This window comes from Bactrocera neohumeralis, chromosome 5, assembly GCF_024586455.1.
Source record: "Bactrocera neohumeralis isolate Rockhampton chromosome 5, APGP_CSIRO_Bneo_wtdbg2-racon-allhic-juicebox.fasta_v2, whole genome shotgun sequence".
Lineage (NCBI taxonomy): Eukaryota > Metazoa > Arthropoda > Insecta > Diptera > Tephritidae > Bactrocera > Bactrocera neohumeralis.
In genome coordinates, this window is record NC_065922.1 from 76,405,821 (window position 1) to 76,431,783 (window position 25,963).

Here is a 25,963-nt window from a genome sequence, read left to right on the forward strand (position 1 = left end):
TGCTGGCAACACAGAACAAGCACACACACCACTCACACACTTTTTATGCAGCAAAAATGTTGTTGCTGCTGTTTATTACACGTCGCATTTGTTGTTTTTGTAATTTTGCAAAAACTTGTACATAAATTTGTACTTTGCACTCATCAAACTCGGACATGCGTTTTTTGCACCTGACACAATGTCAAATTCGCAATTTCGCTGCAAAATGAAATTTACTCAAATTTGTAATAAACAAAACTTGACATTTAAAAAGTTGTCATTGTGAGTGCTGGCAAATGACTTTGACACGTGCTGAAGAAATTAGGCGAAAAACAAATTTAAAGAGTAATCTTGTAGAACAAAAAAAGAGTTTCTGAGAATTAAAAATATATTTTACAAAAAACGAGTTGGTGTTTTTGTAATTCAATAAAATTGCATTGAGCGGGAGTTTGAGTGGAATGTTGAGCACAAGTGAGCGTTTGCTTGGGTTTTGAATGAAACTAAAAAAAAATGGAAAACATTAAATTTGCTTTTTTGGCGAATTTTAATTTAATTTTAATTTAGAAAGTTACCACAAAATAAAATTTCAATAATTAAATAAAGTGTAATTAAATTTAATTAAAATTAATTAAAATTTTTAGGATTTAAAATCAATTTTTTTTATATCTTTAAATATAAACTTTTATTTTTAATTAAGAAAATTACAAAAAAATTAATAATTAAATTTAATTTTAATTTTAAATTTTTTAAAAAAATCAAATTTTAATTTAAAAAAGAAATTAATTAATTTAAAATTACAGATAATTTAAAAAATTTAGATAATAAAAAAAATTAACTAATTTAGAAAATTAAACCATTTCGAAAACCTACTTTTGGAGTAATAAATTACTAAATAAAAATTTTTGAAAAATAGCCAATTAAAGCACTCTGTGTAATTGCTTGTGCACTTCGGCGTAAATTTGCTAAAATAAATATTAAAAAAAGTCATCAAATTTAATTTTCGAATTTCATATTCACACAAAACCGAAATTGCAATTTTATAAATTTTTAATTTCATCAAAACAATTGCTTATAAAAACGGCACTAAAACAAAAATTTCCTTGTACCCAAACTTTCCGTTATCACACATGCTGCATTTGCACAATTTTCCAGCTCGTTAAACAAGCAAAAGCAGTTGCTATTGCATTGCAAAATCAATTAGTGCTTAAGTAAATCAATTTGTCGGTTTATATCGGTAAATGAAAATTGGTAAAAATTTTCAGAAAAAAAATTTAGTTTATAAATAAAGAATAAATGCATAAATAAACAAAGGGTATTAATGAAAAAGCTTGAAAATAAATTGAGTTTAAGATGCGAGAGAAATTTTTGCAGCTGACAACATCAAACTTAGGCAATTTTGGGCATTTGAAATAATGTATTTGCCGGCATTTTTGTGGCAAATTCGAAAGCTGTGTGTTTGTGCGTGTGTGTGCATGCACTATTGTTCGAGGTAGAAAATTGTGTTTACGAATTGCTCTATTAGAAGAAAGCAAATATTTTCTGAAATTTGAAGTTATTTTTCTTTTATTTATATAAATATTTTAAATTAACTGAATTATGTATATCATCAAAACTGTTAATTATGCTTTTAAATTTTCTTTATTAATTTTATTTGTCTTAATTTTTTAAATTTTCTAAATAAAGATTTAAATTAATTGCAATTACATTATTGGAAAAGTATTTTATTTTTCTTAATTTTAAAAAAATTAATTAATTTTTTAAATTTTCTAAATTAATATCCTAATTAATTATAATTATGCCATCACAAAAATTATTGCATTGTTTTAATTTTTTTTCAATCATTTAAATAACAACTAAATTTAATTATAATCATTTTATTTAAAAAATTAATTAAATTTTCTTAATTTTTGTAAATTAAAATTGAATTAAATTTTCAAAAAAAATGCTTACTTTATTCGTTCCAATTTTGTTGCCAAACATTTTTTTCTTATAAAAATCAAGCAAAAGCTCTCTTCACACTCATTGCGCATTCCACTCAAACTGCCGCTCATTGCTTTCATTGGCTGTTGAATAGCAACAGTTAACTGTTTATTGCAATTATTGCGCGCATTATGTATTTATTCATTACGTGATAAAAATTAACAGCTGCGAAATGAAGAGTGAATGGTAAAAAACGCAATATAAATCAGTTTATTATTATTATGAACATTACAAGACGCTAATCGCACTCAATTCAATTCAACTCAAATTAATGCGCACCAATTACAATTTAAATTTATTACAATTACAAGCTAAAAAATGTATTTCTGTGAATTACCATTAATGAAGTCGACTGCAAGCGCATTCCACTTGCGTATGTGTGTGTGTGCGTGTCCAAACAAAAGTCAATTACAAATGCAGCGCGGGTGCGTGAGTGTGTGGGTGCGAAGGGTAAGGGGCTGCTTCGTGGCTGGTGTGTGAAAAGCCTCATTATGGACATGCGCAGCGCCAATATATTAAAATTTGCTTTGGGACCAGCTAAAAGTGTGTAAATACAAGCTAATAACAGTAAATTAAATTTAGGAAACAAGTCATGAAATTTGGAGCGAACACACGAAAAAAGAAAAATAATTTCTTATTTAAAATGTATAAAAAACAAATTATAAAATTTTAGAACAATTAATTGTTTTAAAGTTTTCAAGAAAAATAATTTCTTAAATAAAAAAAAAAAAAAAATTTATAACATTTTCAAATTTTTTCATATATAATTTTTTTAATTTTCAAGAAAAATTATTATTTAAAGAAGTACAAAACAAAAATATTTTGAAATTTTAGAAAATGTTTCAAATTTTTTTACAAGTAATTTTTTTTAGTTTTCAAGAGATATGAAATTATTTAAAAAATTAAAAAAAATTCTTTTTTAATTTTCTTTTTTATTTCAAAAACTTTTTATTTCAATAAAGTTGGGAAACTTTTAATTATAAAATTAAATTTTTTTTTAATTTTTTAAAACAAAAACCAACAACAACAATTGGCAGAAGTAAGTTCAATGTTAATGCCAACACGCTGCTATAAATCAGCTTCCGAGTAAAGCAAACATGGAAATTTACGTTATTAAATTTTGAATTAATGTCAATTACCAAAAACGAGATAAATGACATGTTTTCTTCGGCAAAAAAGCGGACAAATTGAATTTCAGTTGAATTGGATGTATTTGTGCTCGTTAGTAATGTAATTACAATTACAACGTTTTTTAGAATTGAAATGCATTTGTTAAAATTTATAATTTTTGTTGTTGCTGTTGTTCAACTGAGAAATTGCAATTCCGAAAAAGGGTTCAGCAAACTCACATTTCGTCATAAGTGCATCACTTTCATCTGCGTCAGCTGCCTGTTGCTGTTGCTGCTGGCATTTAAATCGATTTATTGTTAATAACTGTCAGCAAGCGCTTTCTATAGATATAAGCATGCATATGTACGTATGTACATATGTGTATGTGTGAGTACATGTACCTTTTATTTGGAATTTTCCTAAAGGGAATTATGAAGTTGCCTCAACTGATTTGGAAAGAATAGTGTTGAAAGTAAAAACATAAATATTTAAAAAAATTTCGAAAAATTTCATAAATTAAAAAAATTCCAAAATGTAAAATTGTTAAAATTAAAAAAAAACTTGAAATTTTCCAAACATAAAAAAGGAGTTAAAGTTAAGAAAGATTAAAATAAATTATAAATTAAAAAATATTTAAAAAAATATTTAATTTCAAAATTTTCAAAATTGAAAATTTTTTAAAACTTGAAGATTTTTCAAAATTTTAAAAATTAAATAAAAAAAATAAATTATTTTCAATTTTCGATTATAAGTTTACCTTAAAGGAAAAAAGAAATATTTTAAAGATTTAAAAAATTTCGAATATCTCGTAAATCGAAGAAATTTTCAAATTTAAAAATTAGTTAAAATTAAATTTTTCAAAAATTTTTAAAATTTGAATTTTCAAAATTTTTAAAAATGTAGAAATATTAAAAATTTTAAAATAAAAAGATATTTAATAATTTTTAATTTCGAAAATTTCATAAATCTTCAATTTCTGAATTTGATTCGAATCTTCAAAAACTAAAATTTTTAAATATTTTCAAAATTTTAAAAAATTAAAAAGCGATTATAAAAACTTTTTTAAAAATACTTTCTCTTCTGCGAAATGGACGTTATTTTAGTCACCTCAACGTGTGCGAAATTTATGACAAATTTTTGAAATTTTACAAATATTTTATGCCACATTCACTAACAAAAAGCAGCCGAGATTATAAAATATTATAATGCTTAACTATTTCCTCTAAGCTCTTTTAGTCATTCGCTTTAAACCTGTTTGTTATTTCACTTAGTTTTGTTTTTGTTTTTGCTGCATTATCACTTTTCCAGTATCTTATCTGTTGCTACATTTTGTTTTGCTACCAATTTTCTTATGGTTTCAGTTTTAAAGCGTCTACTTTGAATCATGCTTATGCAAATGTAGAAATTTCGAAAACTGTTGACTTATGAAATTAGCGTCAAGGCGAGTATTTGATAAATTTGTATATAGAAAATACTTAGATATATAATAAATTTATTAATATATCTTTGTGAATAGCTGTATTCGTGGTAAAGGGTACGAAGTTGAAAAAAAAATTCTTGGCCGGATAAAAATCCGGGTCCGTTCCACTTACTCAACTCCAACTGTCGTGAGAAAGGCGAGCACCAGAATTTTCTTCTCTTATACTCTTGGTATTTCAGTAGGAAAAAATTTCGAACAGAACTTCTTAGATCTCATACAAGAGGTAGAGGTTGGTTCAAGGCTTCAAACAAATAGCGTTGTATTAAAAATTGAGTTTTTATGTTTATTTTAGTAGAGCTCCCTTTTTGCGCTCCTAGCCCTCCGTGGAATTCAGCATTTAGTGTCATATGTATGTACATATGTATCTCGAAATCTTTTGATTTCAGCTCTTTTGGATTAGTGTATACGGTCTTCACGCTGGATTATACTTAAAGCTTCCGTCGAGTTCGTTTCAGTTGAGTTCTGCTTTGCTAATCGTCGGCTTAAGTCTACTATGTTCCTTTTGTTCTAACAGAGTTCATATTTGGGGCTAACTCTACCATCTGAAATGGTACCCGCAGCCTTCAAAGCGAAATACTTCAGCTTGCTGCTGCAAAGTTCAAACGCTTCAGTGCTTCTAGAAGGCACACATACACGTTTCCACATCAATCATCTCAACGTGTACGCAATCACCTTTAATAAGCCCGAAAATCCAATAATTCACGTCAATCAAACATTTCGGCTTATAATGATGAATGCAATTCCAATTCTGAAGCCGTAATGCAATATAGTGATTTAGTCGAAAATCCCAGCAGAGCAGCGGTAATCAAAGACGGCGAAAAAAACATTCGGTGCAGGCAGCGTGAGCCGACTCAGACACATGCACACACACAATGCAATGACTGCAGTGACATGAAGTGCACTCGATTTGGTGTTGTTGTGCTTGGCGCAAAGCTCTAAGCTGATTTCTGACAAAGCGTTTGAGCCAGCGTTCACCTTCAGCGGCAGCGCGCCCAAACCCGCAGCGTTACAAGCACGCGCATTTGGAATTGCCTTGACTAGCCTCAAACCAAATAGTTAATAGGTAGGCAAGAGTCGAAGAAAAATCGATGGCTTGGCTGCGCTGAAGTGGAGAAGCGGCTGAAAACCGCCGCCGTGACGAATTCAGCTCGAAAGTCGGAACGCCAGCCACGAAAATAGAAATACACGCCACGCATGCTTAATCCGAAGCACCAAAACAACAGAAAACCAAAAACAATAGCAAGAGCGTTTAAAAATCACCTCGCTTGTTTGGCTGTCCGAATAGTCAGCGCAGCCTCAACAGCAGGAAGTCATTCATACTCATGAGTAATACGTAAATTCGCCTTTTAATCGAAGACTAAATAAATATTTAAGCTTGTGAATGTGGCGTAACGTAATCACTGAAAGCAAACAAGCAAACACGACGGCTTTGTTGCCAAAAATATGGTTAGACAGCGCAGAAGCGAAGACTTGGAGACGAAGCGGCAGTACAGCGCTAAGTAGCGTCAAGAGAGTGCCCGTGAGCGTAGTGAAGAGGCAAAGGTGAAGCGCAGCTCAGCGCACAAACGTTTTATGGCTTGATTTGATGCGCAAATCACGCACTTAAATTAAAATAATCAGCAAATGCGACTATTAACTTACGTTGACAAAAGATGTCCGAGAGAAAAATGCCTAAACGATGAGCTTACAGTTATTTTTGACTGCGAGTTGAGGCTGTGAGCAGCAAATTTTATGGTATTTATTGAAGTCGTTGCGGCATCAGAATAGCTTGTAACGTCACTTGATCGCTAAATAATTGTGTATCTGAATAAATGAGATGTGTGACTTCACTGGAAATGGCTGACTAAGCCACTGAGCCGTTGTTAATAAGCAGCGTTGACGCTTTTTGTTGCGTTTGTTGAGTGTGGAGCAGAAGATGGGCTACTGACTACAGCCTTTCTTCATACTTAAGCGAATTATAAGGCCATGCTTAGTCTGTAATCTAGAATTTTAACTCCTTACTTCTTTGAAACTAGTTTTCAACTTAAGACAGCTTCAAATAGAGCTCCAGTTTTAATAAAAATGATTTACTTATGTCACGCAAAAATTTGGTAAGCCTACTGAGAATTATATGTCAACTAAGGTGTGTGAATGAATTGCTATACAAATGCAGCGCTAAAGATCGCAACTCAATCACATCTTTTACGACTCTATCTCGGTCTCTCTTTTCATTTGAAGTCACCACACCCTGGTTGTCTTTGCTTTTTCTTTAACTCGAATTACCGGAGAGCATTAGACTATGCCATTTATATAAGCCTTCGGAATCTTTAGAACAAAGTTTCCTATAATATATTTTAGCTTTTATTAATAAATTCTCCCTATTAAAGCTATATCATCAGATTTCCTTAAAAGGAGCAACAAAAAGACCGTTCAAAATCAAATTATCTCTCTGTCTTTTATACTGGAAATTTGTGCAGTATATTTTAGCTTTTTTTTTAAAGATATCTACAAAAAATATATATATTAGATTTCTTAAAAAAAAAGCAGCAAAGAATCCCATTTGTGAGATATGAATCCGGAAGCGCTACGTCTACTATACAATATTCAACAAATGTTCTCTCTCTCTATATATCTCTCTCTTTCTCGGTTGCTGGAACTCGAACATTGTCAATTTCCGACGAAATCGTCAGTTAGCTTTGTAGCCTGCAGTCACATAACTCAATTTCTGGACTCAATCGTGTTTTTATCTTGTATTGACTGAAGAGTGATCTGTTTTCTGATGATCATTTTGAGGTTATGTCATAAGTCTGTTAATTTGATTGTACTCCACTCATTCATATACATTGTACTAGCGGCTCTCTTTCTCTCTCTTTTAATTCTCGCGGTCTCTTTCCCCTTTAACATATGTTTCTCTTTCGATTTTAGCTTAGACAACAACCTTTTTAAATACCTTTTTCGTATTTTTAAGTATATTTTGACTAAAATGGAATTGTTTCAACACCAAAGCAACATCCAAACCCAATTTTCATAAATGATTTGTATCTACCAATTACCCATTGCATAAGCCAACGCGACCATCTGCCTACGAGCCGAGTAGCGCACCTTATTTGAAATTCATACCGAGCGCTGAGCATGCTCAAGCGACTGATGAACTTTGCGGATAAGAGAAAAATGGCTAAACTAGTCACATAATGGACACGATGATAAAGCAGGTTTCAGCAAAATTTATATTTTTTCTTTTCGTTTTCTACAACAAATTTTTTGCCAACGCTTTGCCTTTGCACAAGGAAATGTCCGAGTGCACCGCAGACACCAGAAGATGACAACTTTTAACCTATGAACTCTGCCACACTGAACCCCACACACAAATACTAATAACAATAATAGCAATAATGGAAAAATTTGTAGCGACCGAGGCAAAACGTTGGAAAGAAAGGCCAACGATAATTTATTAAGAAAATATAGAAAGGTGAGGCAAAATGCTTAAACCGGTTTACCGTACAGATTTAGACTAATGTGTGCTGTGCGGTTGATTGTGTAGACTTGAGACGCGCTCGAAATACCTGTTGTTGGCCGAAGACACGTTTCGTAGTAGTGTATGTATGCATGGATGTGGCTGTGGGCATATCCATGTCTGCATATGTGGTTGTACTTGTACTTGTGTCTTGTTGTTGCCTTGTTGTGGTTATGCAGCCACTAGTGCCGAGCTGCGCTTGAATGGGTGAAGCGGCGCTGAAGCAGAGCCACCAAATACAACGCTGCTTGGAGCGCTGCACGCATACATATCCACAAAAGGGGCATATAAGGCGCTTGTGCTGCATGCATATGTGCTTGTATGTGTGTGTGGCGCACTGGCAGACATCAAGTGGCATTTGGTGGCTATGCAGCGCGGCGTCTGTGGCAGCCACAGCCGAGGCAGTTTATCAATTTGCGCTGGCAAGTCAACTAGTTTCTGCTGTGGCCAACTGCCTGACAAATGTTGTTGCTGTTTTTTTTTGGGTTGGTTTTTAGCTGATTCACTTGTTTTTATTGTGTTGGCATTATATATATTTTTTTAGATTTTTTCTTGGCTGTTCTTTTCCTGTATTCTTGCCGTTTACTCTTTGCTGCTGGCAGCCAGCCGCTGGTGTGGAATGCCTTGTTGCAAGCGCATGTTGCTGCCACAGGCGCGCCAACGACTGAGAATTCGCTTGAATTTCAGGTACTCATGCAACTAAGCATGTTTGTATTATGTGCGTACATACGTGGCATGTGGCATGAGTTGTTGTGTGAGTGAGTGCATTGACGTTTTTGAAAGGCCAAGCAAAAGCAAGCAAAAGATTTTTTAGTTGCCAAGCAAATTTTGTGTAAAAAGCATAAAAAAAATTAAAAATCCAATAAACAAATTAAATGCTGCTGAATGTGTGTAAATTGTTAGCTGAAGCTACCCATTTCGTGTAATATTCATTAAGCAACTTCGTGGACTGCATGAGTTGTGCGCTTACAATTTCTGAAACGCACTTCGCAAACGCCCCACTCATTTAAAGTTTACGAAAGAACATGTAAAATAAAGGTGCAAATGAACACTTCATTAACGCATTAGATAATCCGAGCGTCTGAATATCGTAAATTAAATTATTTTTTCGAAATAATTCGCACGTGAAAGCCAACGAACGAACGGTCATTCACCGCTATAAAACGAAAAACAAAAAAATTAAATAAGAATGTTATTATTATTGTTGTTGGTTTGGCAAAGATTTTTCCGTTAATTGTTCACATAGGTGTTGCTGAAGTAATAGTAGTTTTTGATTATATAGTAAATTGGTATGGTTTAAAAGAAAACGACCATATTCAAAGAACCATGAAAGTACACTAAATAATTCTTGAGCTGAAATAAATAAGAAATGGGTTTAAAGTAAAGCACCGAAGCTATATTAAACTATCTCTTTAAAGGAGTATTTCTTAATGCATATAAGGGTATACAATTTATAACTTGATTTTGATCGGTCAGTTTATTCGGCATTTATATGCTATAGTCATCCGATCTGAACAATTTCTTCGTACAATATGGCGATGGAATCTGTAATAATCTCGATATCTCGTCAAATAAAAAAGTTGTCCATACAAGAACTTGATTTTAATCGGTCAATTTGTATGGCAGCTATATGCTATAGTGGTCTGATATCAGCAGTTCCGACAAATGGGAAGCCCCTTGGTGAGAATAGGATGAGAACAAAATTTTAGAATGTTAACTCAAAAACTGAGAGACTAATTAGCTTGTAGAGAGACATACAAATGGTTATACAGTTGAACAAGACTTAATCAAATCAACACGTCCAGCTTATTATTTATATATACTTATGTATATAATATATAGTAACTCCGACGTTTTCTTCAATGTATTACAAGCTTCGCATACTTAATACGCTCTGGAAAGGATGAGTTAAGAATAGTCAGGTATCAGAAAAACAAAGTTGCCTAAGAGATCGCAGTCTGTTTTAGTTTTCGAACCCCGCTCTTCTTAGGGGATTGATGTCAATGTCGCACGCATGGCTTTGTCGACTATTTTCTGCGATCTTCTTCGGGAACTCAAATCATACTAGTACAAGGTATGTTAGTCGCCGCTTCTTAACCCTCTGAAACCCCTTTGAGCTCCAAAACTAAAGAAAAATTAAACGGCTATCAGAGTTTTTCGTAAAACCCCTCCGGCTGGTCTATCTACAATTCAATTTCCTCGTAGTTGAGATAAGGCAAGTTTTCGACAGCATCGTAATCTCCTTCAAATGCTCGTCGAGACATCTGCGTGCTGGTGTTTATTGATTTCCAACTCTTTACCCAAAAAATCGCTCAACTATAACCTTTCACCACACGCCGGCCGTCGTTTGGTTGCCTAATAAAATAGGACACAGAGTTCACTTCCTCAAACTCGTAATCGAAGGAATTCGTTTTGTTCGCAAGCCCGATGATTTTCGAAAGCCAAGTACGGCTTACTTTCGTTCATTTTATTTGAGTTTATTTTGTTTTTTTCCGCATTTTTGCTTTATTACACGAGTCACTAGCAGCCAATATCGATTTACGACACACAGCTGCTCGCTCGGCTGCTTGCAACGCCAATTCGCTTGAGTGTTTTGACTGCATTGTGCCGCTCTCCCATTTGTGCTGCAATTTCTTGACTTTTTTTGCGATTTAAAAATTTTCCTTAAAAAAGTGTCTGAATTTTTCCTCCACTAAGTTCACAGCGGCGAAAATTGTCGCTTCAGTATTTTTAGTTTTGGCTGCTGCCTCTTGACATTTGTCGTCCTTTTGGTATTTCTTCGCCAACATGCAATTCAAGTATCGATTATAAGCTGCATGCCACATGCCACATGTGTGTTATATACTTTTGCAATGTGGCACTAAAGGCAGTCTCCAGTTGCCTTCTGTATGCACTTAGTCAGCGCAGTTTGCCTTAACGCGTGACGCGGCTACCAGTTTAAACCGCTTTCTAACAGCTATTCTAATGCATGCTTCTTCTTCTTCTTCTTAATCCATACACACATAAGCATCTCTCAAGTCGTTAAGTAGGTTTTAAGCAGTTTATTTTATTTGTTCATCATCTGCCGCATACACAGTTGGGCTCTGCTTTGCTGCGCCCACATGTAAGCTTCCTTGTTTAGGCCTACAAATTCAGTGGGCCGCGTGGTTTTGGCATTTGCTGCTTTCGCATATTTTTTAATGTTTTTTGTTGCTTTAAAATGTTTGCTTCTTCGCTCATCTACACATTATTCGCCTGTTTTACCAAAACATCACATAATTTTTCTTGTTGCTTAGCTGCCTTTAAAAATTCATCTGTTGCCACATTTGGGCGGCTGGCTGCTTTCCAGCAGCCTATTCTTATCTCACGCTCGTTTTCACGTTTTTCAGCAACTTTGGCGGTAGTTGCCTTCCAGTTAGCTGCTCACTTTATAGTTTCGTGTTTATTTTTAGCACCAAATTGTGTTGGAAATGCTTCAAAAATGGCGTATTGTAAACATTGGTGCCGCGAAAAGTGTGCAAAATGCTTAATATTACGAAAGCCCAGAAAAATATCGCGAAATAAATTTTTCGAACAAAATTTCGAAATTAGAAAATTAAATAATTTTTGCTTTTTAAAAAGCCAAAAAAAAAATTCGAACAAACTTTCGAAATTCTAATAATACTTCAGCCTTAGAAAATTGCTCATTTTTTTATTTTGAATGGTTTATAAAAAACTTTCAATTTTCAGTTTAAAAAAAATAAATTTAAAATTTCGAGTTCGAATTTAAAGTTCGACTTTCGAAATTAAACTTAATTAAAATTATAACTCAAATTTTATTATTTTAGGAAAAAATCATGAGTATATTAACATTAAATTTTTTCGAACTTAAAATTCGATTTTAAGTGTATAATTGAAAATAGTCAATAAATGTTAAATTCCAACAAATATTGCGTCTAAAAAAAGAAAAACTGATATTATTATAATGATACCAGGTTTCAAATCCAAATGTTATAAATAATTATTCAAAACAACTTGCATTAACATATTATTTTTTTTCGAAATACAAGCAATGAGTCAGACAGAGATTCCATTCAAACACTGTAAGTGTATTAACGAACCTATGAACTCATATGGAGTAATGCGAAGTCTATTTTCGAACGCCAATACATCAGAAAATTTAAATACCTGATTTCAAATATAAATATGTATCTACATACATACATACATATGTACATACATATAAAATCTGTTCGAAAATTTAAATTTTTAAAGTTGAGTTTCGAAATAATTTTCTATTTATTTCATAACCAAATATATACTTTGTATACGCTTTCGAACACATTCTATACTTTTCGAAAATTATTTTTTATTTAAAAATTTTTAATTTTCTAAATTTGTGTTTATTTCAATATAAAATCTTTACCATTTCTCATAAAAATGATTTAAACAATTTTTCGAACATGAAGTTCGAATTTCGAAATTAGTTTTTTTTTTCTAAAATGCTCTAAAGTATTTGACCTAAGGCCGCTTTTTCTAAACTTAAAACAAAACTGCTGCAAAACTTGTATAAAGGCGCTTTTTAGCATAATAATTTTATTTCGCAATTTTACTTGGCTTTGGAATGCGTTCGCAGATTCCAAACTAGCATGGCTGTAAACTATTCTAAGGCTCTTTCAAATTTTACTGCTCATCTCAGCACTCGCGATATGCTCCCTTTTCAGGTTCTAAAAAATCGTAAACATTTTATTTGCCCTTTGCCAGTTTTAGAAATCGTAAAAATACGCGCATAAAGTAACGGAAGCAACAGTCAGCGATGCATCACGCAGCTCGGTCGTCAAACAAACTCCGGCGAATATATGTATGTTTATATAGTAGTCTGACGTACTTGGCTGTCTTTCTGTCAGCCCTTATCGCTCGTATTTTTTCTGTTACGCTTTGCTTTACTTCGTTTTTTGCGCAAAATATTTCATGGCAGATCATGAAAATGCGACTAAATATTTACACAGTCTAATACTCACACACATGCGTGTGTTTGCAGAAATTTATACGCTTGTGTTTGCGCGGCTGTCTGCCTAGCATTCTGCGCTGCTGCTGCTGCAAATACAAACAGGCGCACTTACAAACACAACTATGGTGGCAACATCATGGCATCACATGTGCAACACGTGCGGCCTGTTAATATGAGAGTTGAGGCAAAGGATTCAACGTTCACTCAACACGTTCGCCGCTTTTTTACGTGCGCTTCCTGTGCGCCATAATCGCTGTTCTTCGTTTTTTTTGTGATTTTTAATTGCTCCACTGAAATTCTGCGCTCTACAGTACAAAAAAGGCATGTGAAGCCACTTTTAGCTGCTCTTTTTGGTTGCACGCCTATCTGCGAACCCTACACTCTGTGCCCTAACCTCACTCTTTCTTTGGCGTAGCTCTTTAGTTTTCTTCATTTTGTCTGCAGCCGCATGAAAGTGCTGCGTAGTGATTCTTTTGTTGAGATTAAATTAACGTAAGCAATTCAATTTAGATATGCTATTCGAGATAACTGGCAGCGCGGTGTAAGAGTTCGCAAAATTGGTCACAAAATACTTGAGTTTGTAAGCATATATTTATTTATGTAAATATGTATGCATGTGGACGTCTTAACCCATCATAAAGTTAGATAAGACTTGTTGATTACAACATCTTATTTGTTCAGCTGCAATAATTTCATTGTTATTTATCATCATCTGTATCTTCTATTATTCGTTCAAATCTTATCTCTATTTCGTCTGCAAAGCTGTGCGTTCTCACTTGCCCTAATACTTTTCGTATTTTGTTAATATAATATGCCGAAAAATCTCAAAAGTTCACCACAAAATGTATTGCGAGATCAAGAATCCTGAGGTCAGTGTACCTTTTGCTTACATGTAGCCAAGTCCAGAACCATTGTTTGCATTTAGCTAAGACAACAGCCTTTGTTTACATTGACCCTTTTGTTTACATTTTGCCGAAGTTATTGATCCTTCCATTTACATTTTATGAGCTCAATGAAACATTTCATCAAGTTCACAACTATTTTTACATTTAGGGTCATTGATGCTTTTGTTTACATTTTATGAGGTCAATGAACTTTTTTAACTTCTGATAAGGTCATTAATTTTTTTTTTTACATTCTGTTAAGGTCAGTGACCCCTTTGTTTACATTTTGCCAAGGTTATTGACCCTATTATTTACATTTAGCCAAGTTCCCAATCTTTGTTTACATTCATCCAAGACAACAACCCTTGTTTTATGTGTTTTTGTCCATGCTAAATGTAAATTAATGGTTGTAAATGGTATATAAAAAGGTTAATTTATTTGGTTTGGACAATCGGAAGTGAGTTTAGTTCAACTAACTCAGTAACTCGATCCAATACTGAGTTATAGGCATTTTAGAAGGTTGAAGGAATTTTACAGATTATTTTTAATTTATTTACTGAAATCAAATCTACTTGATCTTCACAATGCTGGAACGTCATATGAAGTTCTTATGCAACAAATATAAATACACATTTATTTAGAAAATTGCAGCTTTCCTTGAGGATTTTCTAATCAACTCACAAGCCGCACAACACTCAACCCTTTTGTTGACGCCTCAATTTCATGCCACTTACTGGCATACAATCAACAATTGTGCTCTTAATCCAACACAATAGAGAGCATTTATTTGTTTCGTTATAGGTGTATGTGTGCATGTGTGCGTTGTGTGAAAAAATGTTGGCACGAATTTTGAAAATTTCAATACTACAATCGCCCTTAATTAAGCTGCAGCGCTAACCCCATTCGAGAACTAAGAAAAAGTGTTGGTTAACACCTCGGCATAATGCCGCCTCAAAAGCAGCCGCCACACACACACACTCACTCTCGGCTTCTAAATAAGTTACATTGTTTTTTGCCTGCTCTATATACAGTGGTTGTTTACTCACAATCGAAAAATTGTTCAATCAACGCTTGCAATATCATGTATGCTCGCCTTTGTGGCATGCAATATACAATACACGCTTGCGGTTCGCTCATGTGCAACTCACTGTATTTTGTTTTAATGCTTCGTACCCTCTAACACAATTAAATATTTCGCAAATATTTTTTTGAGATTTTTTTTCAGCGTCAAAATTTTTATGCGCTTTGTTTACTTTTCGCTTTTACCATATTTTATTTTTCATCGCCTGCAAAGCGACCGTGATTTATGTGGCATGCCACACAATGCTTTTTTCATAACTACGAAAATGAAAGAAAAACAACAATTTGAATAGAAAGGCGCGCTAAGCTGCAGCGCAATCAAAAACCGAGTTTGGTTTACAATTTATGGGCTTCGATTTTGTATTTACCGTGCGGCTTAAAAGTAATCAGACGCTGAGTGAGTTGGTTGTTAATTTTTGCATTTTTTTGTGTGGCTTTTTGATTGATTTATTATAATCCCTATATTGGTTCATCAAATATGAAAAATATTGGGCATTAATAAAAAAATAAGTAAAAATAAATGACAAATACAGTTTTCAAATTAAAAAGATTTTTATTTGCATAATTTTAGTGCAATAAATTAAATAAAAAGTAAAAAAATTAAAAATAAATAAAATCCAGTCTTCATATGGAACGCTTTTCTATTTGACAAGATATCTTCACGAAATTTGGCATAGATTGTTGCAAAAACCAGCGCTACTATCCCCGAATATAGTGTTTAGTTCCGATCATTATAGCATATAGTTGCCATGCAAACAGAACGCTAAAAATCAAATTTTTGCATGGAAATTTTTTTGTGAAAGATATTATGCTTTGTTAAGGTATTTTCTTATGGAAAGTTAACTTGATTTTTACTTAAATAATTAACACAATTTCAAAATTTAATTTAAAAAAAATATTTAAAATTTGGATTTTACTACTTAATTTTTTTTTTGATTTTTTTAAATTTTTTTAAATATTTTTTTTCTGACTTTTTTGTAATTTTTTCCTTTTTTCTTCAATTTTTTCACTTTTTCCATTTTCTGCCATCTGAGTTTGCTGCCTAATTCCTCTTGTACTAAATATCAATGAAGACTTTCCCTCCCTCTTCATGTCCCCTTCTCTTTCCCACGCTATCATATTTCATGATTACTCTGCAATATGCCACACAAATGTATTGCAACAAAAAAATTAATTGATTGGCTATGGCAAAAATTCTGCGGAGCAGTGTGGCTGAATACATCACTCGGCGTTTGCCGCAATCACACGCTTCATTAATTTTATTGCATTCTTTTAAGCATAGAATTTATTAGCTATACATTAGCACTCACGCTTTTATTATTTGCGCTGCTCTTCCTCTTCCGCTTTCTTTTCTTATTCCCCCAAGCATTTTAATTATTTGGCATTTTTATGCGTTTTCTTCTCTCCGTTGGATAAGTTCTCTTCTGTGCCACTGATTTTATGATGGCTTTATGTGCGTATCCTTTGACAGCTACTTCCGTTACTCAATTGTCAATTTTCCCCCTCTCCATATCTTCGCATGCCATTCGTCTTGCATTACTTTCATTTCCGCTGCCTTAATCACCTCGCAGTTTATTCACGAACTTTGCCAGCTTCTTAGCGACTTATCAATAGAAAATGCCCAAGCAAATAAACCGCTTAGTTGCACTTTTTTCCCATTAACTGCATTTATATGGCCCAAACTTATTTTACTGTTATTACTTTTACAGCTTTCAGTTGTGGCAGCCGCTGGCACTTACAACTTGGCTCACCAAATGCTCAATCGCCTCACAAACATCACTTGTAGTATGCTTTCAAATTGCGTTCTTCTTGTTGTTGTTGTAAATGCAATTTCTTCGAATTTGCCCCGTGACACATTTATGGTTGACCCGAACTTCCCAAGCAATTGACACACTTACCTCCACATGTGTGTATGTGCCACAAGCCATTGGCCACACAATCGAAGAAAATTTGTTGGCCTCAAATTGCGCCTGGCACTTGTTGTTTGTACAGAAAGTGCTCATGTTACTCATACACGGGCACTCAGATTCCCAAGTGTATACATATGTACATTTGAGCGCATTTGAGCGCATTTTGTTATTATATCATAATACAAAATTTACAATTGAGTTGTGAAAGTGTTTGAAGAGCACTTCAAGTCATTGAAAAAGCACAAGAAAGCTTTGAACTGGGATTAAAAATTATTTACAACAAAAAGTGGATAATTTTAGTACTTAAAATGTGTGTGAAACGCCCTGAACTAAGCTTCTTATCTTCCAAAACTAACCAATGCTTCGAAAAGCTTTTAAAGCTACCAGAGTTATTAAAAATTTCTTAGAAACGTTAAAAGCTTCGAAAAAGTTGTTAAAAGCAATATTTGAAGATTCACAAGCATTTGTAAGCTCTATTAAAGCTTAAAAAAAGCTTTTGAATGCTGCGTGAATGCTTTTTTAGAACAAAATAAAGCTTCACATAAATATAAGCGCGTCGAATTTTTACAAATTTCAATATTTCGTCCCATTTTTATTTTAATGTATACTAAAAACGAAAATTTCAAAAAACTTTGAAAGAGCTTAAAGCTTTTAAAAGCTCTATGGATTTATTAATTGAGTTAATTTTTATAAATTGTGATTTGCTTTTCAGTATTCGCTAAAAACTAAAGCTTTCAGGAACTTCGAAAATACTAAAAGCTTTTAAAAGCTCTAAAGTATTATTTAGCGTGACGCTTTATATAATTTTAATTTAATTTGAATTTTTTTTCAAAATCACTGAGCAATGAGCTCATCAACTCTTTCGACACATCTCTGTCTGCTCAGTGCTTCAGTGTTTCTAATAATATTTCCTCACAAATTTTAAGTGCACAAATTCCTGCCATTTGCATCTGCTAATGTCTATATACTCTGCCAAGTCATAGCTACCGACTTCACCCCTCTGTTATCTGCCAGTCAATCCGTTATTAATATGCCGCATCAGCAAATTCGAAATCGTGACTTTTCGAAAATATTTTACGAGGTGATTAAGCATACAATTAAATGTTGCATGCACCAATTTGGTAGCAAATACAACGTGCGCTGCAATAAAAGCAATAAAAACTGAAAGCGCTTGCATTCCAAGGCGAAGAGGAGTCGCTGCATTCCTTTGTGCTCACAGATATTTGCATGCGCACGTTAAGACAATAGAGCGCAGAGACTTCGGCGCGTAAATCAAAGATTGTCAAACTGCAGGCAGAACAAAGGGGGGTTGCTCACGCCAGGCGATCACGCTGCAAACACTCAAAAGGCAGCTTCACACTGGATATCGCAGCAGTGCTGCTGCATGCGCTCCACGCTGTTGTTTTTATTGCTGCTTTTGTTCTTTCTTCACTTGGTATTAAATTGCAATGACCGAATTTTCAATTTCAATTGAAAAACTTTAAATCAATATTCGATTTTTGGTTGATTTTTTATTGCAATACCGAGGCGTGTCAAACACGTACATACATACATATGTGTGCGTGAATAAAAGTGTGCGCATGCAAATATTTTATTGTTGTCCATTTCTTGCGCTCTGCTGCCCTCCTGGGGAGTGTCCTCTTGAGATTTATGCTTCTCTACAGTTTTGTCAACATTTCGCTGAAATTTTACAAAACTAAATAAAAAATTGTTCAGTAAAATCCTATAAAGCAAAAAGTGCCAAATTTATATGAAAAGCCTAAAATTTGGAAGGAAAGACGTTGTCGAAGATCAATTTGGAGGCATAAAATGGTCAAAAAAAATTTTAATCGAACAAATTTGTTAACAAAATTGTTGCCAATTTTTAAAAATTAAACAAACAAAAGTAAGGAAATATTATTATTTTTGGAACAGAAAAAAATATATTTATTTTAATTTAATTTATGTATTTTAATTTTTCAAAACAGTTTTTTTATTTTTTATCTAAAAGACAAATAAATTTTTGCTGTATTTTAAAAATTAAAAACAAAATATTCATTGTTTACATTATTTTTTATCTGAATTTTGAAATTTCATTGAATTTTCAATTGTGTGATTTAATGTATTGAAAAAATTATTATTATTTTTTTATAGAAAAGACTAAAATCAAGTTAAGAAAAAATTTTTATTTTGCTTTATGGGTTTTTACAACTATTAAAAATTAAAACAAATACAATTAAAGAAATTATTATTTTTTTAATAAAAAAATATCTTTTTTTGTTTCTTAAAATAATGTTTTTAAATTAAATTAAATTATTTTATTTTGTAAAAGAATTAAATTTTTTCTGAATTTGTAAAAATAAAAAATAAATATTTATATAAAAGAAGATTAAAATAATGTCAATTTTTTTTGAATATTTTCATTTATTTCATATAATTTTTTTTATCGAAATAAACTAAAAAAAAAAAATTATTTTTGTTTTAATATTTATTAAATATTTGTTAAATTTTTTTTTTAAATATTGTTAGTTATATATTATATAATTTTTTAAATTATTAATTATAATAATAATTTTTTTTATTTTTCGAAGCTGTGAAAATTTTTAATTATTTCATATAATTTATTGAAAAAATAAATAATATTATTTGCAAATTAAAAAAATTAAAATTGTCCTTAATTTTAAAAATTAATTACTTTTTGTTTAAGTTTTTATTTTCTATTTCTTTAATTTATTGAAAAAATAAGTAATATTTTTTAACTACAAAAATTGGAAAAAAAATTTTGAATTTCAGAAGGATACGATTCAAAAAGCTTTAAAATTAAGAAAAAATATATATTCAAATCTCATTCGTTGAAAATTTTCATAATTATTCAGTACTTTCCCTTTATAACAATTTCTTTCACAATTTATAAAATAAATGTATGTCTTCATTTTAAACGTCAAACATTGTTTTTGCCCAACACCACAAGATTCTCATCAATTCTTGCCGTCACCCCGCCTCTCTCAGCGCCTGTTTTCTTTGCAATATTTCATATTTGACTTTCTCTGCCATATTGCTTAACATCTCCACATTTCTCTAACGCCATATGTTGCATGCAACATGCCAAGCAACACGCTCTAGACATGCAACGAACCCTTCTACACCGCTGCTGTCCTACATACACACACATTTACACATGTACATGAACAAACAGCGATGTCTTGCTTGCTTGCATAAATAAAGTTCACATGCCTCGCCATGGACGTCGCACTGCCCCGCCCTAAAGTTGGCTTCAACGTCAATTGGCAATAAGAATTCATTAGACCAACGAGCCTTTCGCGTGTATGTGTTGCAACATTGCTTATATGGCATGTATTGTTATTGTTCTTTTTGTTGTTGAGCCAACGGCTGTTATAAAAGGATTAACAGCAACAACAACAATAGTAGTTAGTATCAAAACACGGCTAATAATATAGCAAATAATAAGAGTAACACATCAACAGCTGACATGATTGTGTGTGTGTGTGCCAAAGACAACCGTGAAGGGCGCTAAGGAAAATTCTATGAGTGATTATAGCAAATGCTTAGCAAGGAGATACGCGCAGCTAAAGGTCAAATCGGTCTTATTGCATTATTTATTTAGTTCCTGTTTTTCTTGCTATTGTTGTTGTTGTTGTTGACCGCTTTTGCTGATAAATCGGCTTAAATTTATTAAGCTCATGTAAACGCATGGCAGATATTAATCTAAGCCGCTGGTCGGATCGCCATAATGTGTCACTGGAGCGCGCACACACACATAAACACACTCAACTTAATACACATACACCGTTATCTATCAGAAATACATAAATAAAGTTGCCTGTGTGCTCATGCTGTCTCACATTCGCTTAAGTCGACATTCAACGCGCCGGCGAACCCTTCACTTGCGGCCATCAATCCTCAATCCTCTCGTCCTTGCCACATTTCATTCCTTAACTCACTCACCGCCCTGCCCGCTACGTCCCGCCGTCTACTTGCGCTTTCGCACACGTTTGTTATAATCCTTCAACTCGTTATACCCTTTTTTTGCTGCCTTGTATCGCTTTAGACCCCTATTTGATACGTGCCACAAAATGTTGCAATGTCACAGCTGCCACTTTCGCCACTACTATCGGGCGTTTTTCGAACGTTTACTATTTAAACTGATCCCTGTCGCATGCCATTTTCGCACACACACACCACTGACTTCGGCTTTAAGGATTCTTTATCGGGTTTCAGGTATCTACATATAGAGGTGTGTATATATCCACCATTTTGCATTTGCGTTCCGTTACATATGATTCAGTCAAGCTGCTGTTAATACCAATATAAATACAAAGTAATTTCGCTTCTTGGAAGTATCCCTCTCTTGGGTGTGTGTGTTTGTGTAAGCGTGGCTCCGCACTCTCCTCGCTCTTTGTTTAAACTGTGCCGGTTTAGGGGCGCTTGTTGTTTTCCAATAAGTCACTTTGCTTATTAGCCGAACAGGTACACCAAAATCGTGTTAGTAGTAGTACTAACTGTTTATAATTTTCCTTCTGTCGAGGCTCGCTCGCATCACTTCCACTCCAATGCATAATTCAATTTAACAAATTCATTCTTCGGATTATTCTATTAATTTTTCGTCCAATGATTTTCTATTCTCGTACCTCTGTGTGCTTACCTGAATAAGACTTACCCTCGTCAAAAATATTTTCATGCAAAAAAATCTCAGCCGTGAAAGTTATCTGCCATCTAACTGTGTACTCAGCCATGAAAGTGATTGCCGGATGCAGGATTTTCACACTGAGAAGGCTTTACAGGCTTTGTAACCACAAAATGAGGACAGACTCAATCTGCGTGGTCAGAAGGTCCAGTTTATAAATATTATTCCATAAAAGATCCTGTAGCTGGTTAGTTCAAATGATTTTTTGTGAGGCTACGAATAAGTCCACTTGAACAGACTAAAGACGCTTGTCCGTTGTGTTATTCAAAGCTCCTAGTTATGTATCAAAAAGACCGAAAACGACCGTTGATTTTCGGCAAAGCGGCTAAAATCTGTAAAAAATTTATCGAGGCATCTATACGTAATATCAATTCCAGCCAATTCGCCGGGTTCGTATTATCATTGCCATCTATGTAAATGAGGTTGCTGGAATTTAATAAAAGCTTGCCATTGGCAGTTACAGCTCACAAATAATCTCTCAGGTGTTTTTTCTTAAAGTTTCAATTAAGGGCTCTGAAATGGTTCAGTCGGATTTAAAACATAGTAGGAAGCTCGATGACCTTGTCGAAAGCGTCATAGACATTTCTAAGCCATAAGTTAATCATCTCCAAATTATGACCTCCCTTAACTGCTATCGAGCTAAGGAACAATTATGTTTTTATAACACAAAACTTATTATCTCTCGCTGTTAAATCAAACAGTTTCCGATTTCACCCCCAAGTCTCCCAATAATCAATTTCTGCTGACATTTAGAATGTGTTAATTGTTTTATGGCTCAATTCGGGTGCTCATTGGTATCAATTAGGCAACTTACTAAATATGGCGCCAGAGTTTATCAGACACTTCCGTTAGGCCAATAAATTTGGTGTGATTATTTTTATTGATTGTTTGCTTGTCAATAAAGATTATAGAAGCCGCCGTAAACTATATACACATACCACTCTACATATATACACACGCCAACAAGCGCTGTTTAGAGCGCGCATTTCGCTCCGCTTACATAGTAGTTCTCAAACGATTTATGCGCACAAAATTATAAGTATATGTGCTATTAGTCGGCTCTTCCTCATTGGTTTTGAGTAATTTGCTATCTTTGTGTGCAATGCGCATTAATATTTCATAACTAAAGCGTGCTCAAATTCATTGATTGCCTGAACGATTAATTTTAGTGATAAGCACCGAAGTTATAGCGACTTATCGTCAAAGCATATACAGTTTACAGTATCTAGTTATTATCTTAAAAGCGCTTAATGCGTCAATTATCACGCCATGCCATTGATAATTTCATTGTTTATCGAGAAACTTCACTTTCATTAAGCACAAACGTCGATAATTCAGGACAAACTCTCCTCCCACTTTATGCCACGCGCTTACGCTTTTCGTTTCATTTAAATTGCCACAACTTGCTGGCCGAAATTTAGGGTAAATATTTATTAATTTTACTAATAATAAGCAATAATGAAGCGCGCTCGATTTACACATGTACATACTTATATGTTAATTTATTATTGAAGGTGGTTCAGATATGACTTTGGATGACTACTAATACAACTAGTCCGAAACCAATGCGAATTTTGGTTTTTAAACGAAGATAAATATATAAAATCTAGTAATTGAGTAATTTGAGTTTTGAAAATCGACTATGATAAAACTAGTCCAAAAAGAACTAGTTTGAGACTAGTTTTCTAAATGTTAGTAACTGTTTCTGCAGTACAATATACAGCAAATGAGCATGCTGAAGTGTTTTTGCAGTAAAATAAATAGCAAATGAGTATACTGAACCGACTAGTGTCAGACCAGTCCATAATGGGCTAGTTATTAATTCAGTAATTTTTTAAGGGTTTATATTTAAATTAGCCTTGATCAACATTAAAGTTGTAAAAAAATTATAAAAATCACATTTTAGAAATGAACTAGTTCCAAACAGGTCCAAAACGGCCACTGAAAAACTATTTTTAAACATAAATATTTACCTAAGGCATTTGGTATGTATATTTTTAAGTGCAATAGGTTCCAAAAATGATGTCAGTCGAACATTGACACATGGCCTTGAAGCTAAGACGTCCCTCAGCAACTCTCTACTAGGTCTCCTGCCTTGCTTTTACGAACAGGTTAATATTATTGAGGCCATAAATCATCACTTAATATATTTACATACAAATGCACATGTGTATATGCAACACAAATACAACTACAAAAACATTAATAATCGCCTTACGATTTAGTGATCTGCTTCTGCCATAAGCTATACATTAGCGTATACACGAATATACATACATACAAATATAAATGCAAGTGTGCGTAATTATTTACCAAATTATATGCCTAGGCACTTATTTATACATATGTATGTACATATATGCACATAGATATGTGTATACATACATATGTACATACGTACATGCATGTGTGTGCGTTTCTCGTTCGGCGTGTGCCACTAACTAATATGTGCAAATGACCTTTTACCAATTAAAAGCAATTAACAAATGCCGATAGCCGATAGTTATAGTTGCTTCAACCATAATTACAGCAACAACAACCACAAGGAAATTAAATACTACAAAAACGCTGACCAACTGACCAAACTTCGACCAGCAGGGCCACTGAAAATATGTCGTGTAACTAATTAATTATGCACAATTGTACATACTTACATATGTATGTAGTGGTGTTGCGCAGAGTTTAGAAAATTATCGCGTACGGAACTGATAATTCAATGCAAGCCAAAATTACAAAAAAAATGTTAATTAAAATATATAAAATTTTTAATTAAATTTTTTTTTGTTTATTTTTATAAAGAATCCATTACTCTTCGTTATACAAATTAAAAATGTATTAAAATAAATTAAAAACAAATATTTCAAATGTTAATAATTTGCAATTTTTTTGTATTTAATTTTTTTGTTTTTAATTTTCAAACTTTTATTTTAATTTTTCAAAATTTTTTTAAATAAATATTTTTTTGTAAACTACTTTTTACGCCTTAATCGTCATTATAAAAAAAATATAATAAAATAAAAAAAATTTAAAAATTTATGTCGCAAAAACCAAAAAAAAATATATTTCAAAGTAATAAAAAATATTTCTAAATACAAAAAAAAATTTAAAAAAAATTTAATTTTCAATAAAATGTTTAAAAAAATATTTTTTATAAAAATTTAAGAAGATATCTTTTATAAAATAAAAATTTCATATGAAATCTGTTTAATTTTTCAACTAAAAATAATATACTATATAATATTTCATTCCCCCTCTTTGGCCACTGTAAATATGGCAGACGCAAAAACCCATAAAATACACTCTTGAAAGTCGTTCATTAATTATTTGTTAGCCAGAAGTATAATTAGCGGTAAAAATTCAGCTTCTAGTCCAAAAAAGTAATCACCTGGCAACAAAAGCAGGCGAACTCGATAATCGACAAAAAAAAATTTAGTAATTGGAAACGCATTAGTGTAAGTGTCAGAATATTTGATATGCAATACTAATGCGTAATTAATTATTTTTTGCTTCCGACAATTTACATAATTTGCGCTCGTGGCTTTTAACCCATATTCGCCAATTATTATTATCTCCCTACTAATATTCTACCGTTAGTTATTAGTTAGTATTAGCTAATCGGAGAGAGCGGCCTAGTATTGCTTACGCAAAAGTATACGTACTTGTGCTGAGATAATAATGATTAATTCGACCGCCAGTGGAAATGCCTGTAATCATAATAAAATTATTTTTATTTTATTTTTTATTTTTTTATGTGAAATTGAGGAAATTTCCATTTCTGCAGACTGTATTTCCAAGCGTAACTTTGCCATATTTCCATTGAAAATAATTTAAAAACTCAAACCACTGCGCAATCTCAAAGTAATCTATACAAAATCTTATCCATGTTATACCCAAACCCAAAAACCATCAACCACGTCATCGATGCCAGAAATAAATACAAAACACTCATGAACTCATTATCACCATGACGACACTCATTAACATCGCGCTATAATATCTCCGCATTCGCATTGCATGTTGTTTTTTTTTTGCTCACACTCTCCACGTGCTCCCCAGCCAGTAATCCACATTTAAGTATAACAAGATTGCGAAAAATCCCCTCTGCGGCCGGGTCGCATATACCATTGACATGCTGCTGAGGCGGCTAATGAGTGTGCACATGCGGGCAGAGTGTGTGTGGAAGAGAGCGACGGCAGAAGCTTTGCAGTTAACGGTAAACGCCTACGACTGCGCGAATATTTTGATTAATCACTGAGGCTCTTTGCTCTTATTAGTAAAGCTCATTAAAATTTCCGCGTATTGCAAACTCACAAAGCAAACTGCATGAAATGACAATATTATTTGCTTGGCATTGCAATAATATGAAATGTGCTACATATATTCCATGAAATTGA

The 25,963-nt window shown here is 33.0% G+C and overlaps 1 protein-coding gene across 3 annotated transcripts in view; it reads left to right on the forward strand.

Moving 5' to 3' along the window:
- Positions 1-25,963, forward strand: part of LOC126760257 (uncharacterized) — a 460,595-nt gene that overhangs the window by 291,825 nt on the left and 142,807 nt on the right. The window lies entirely within an intron of this gene.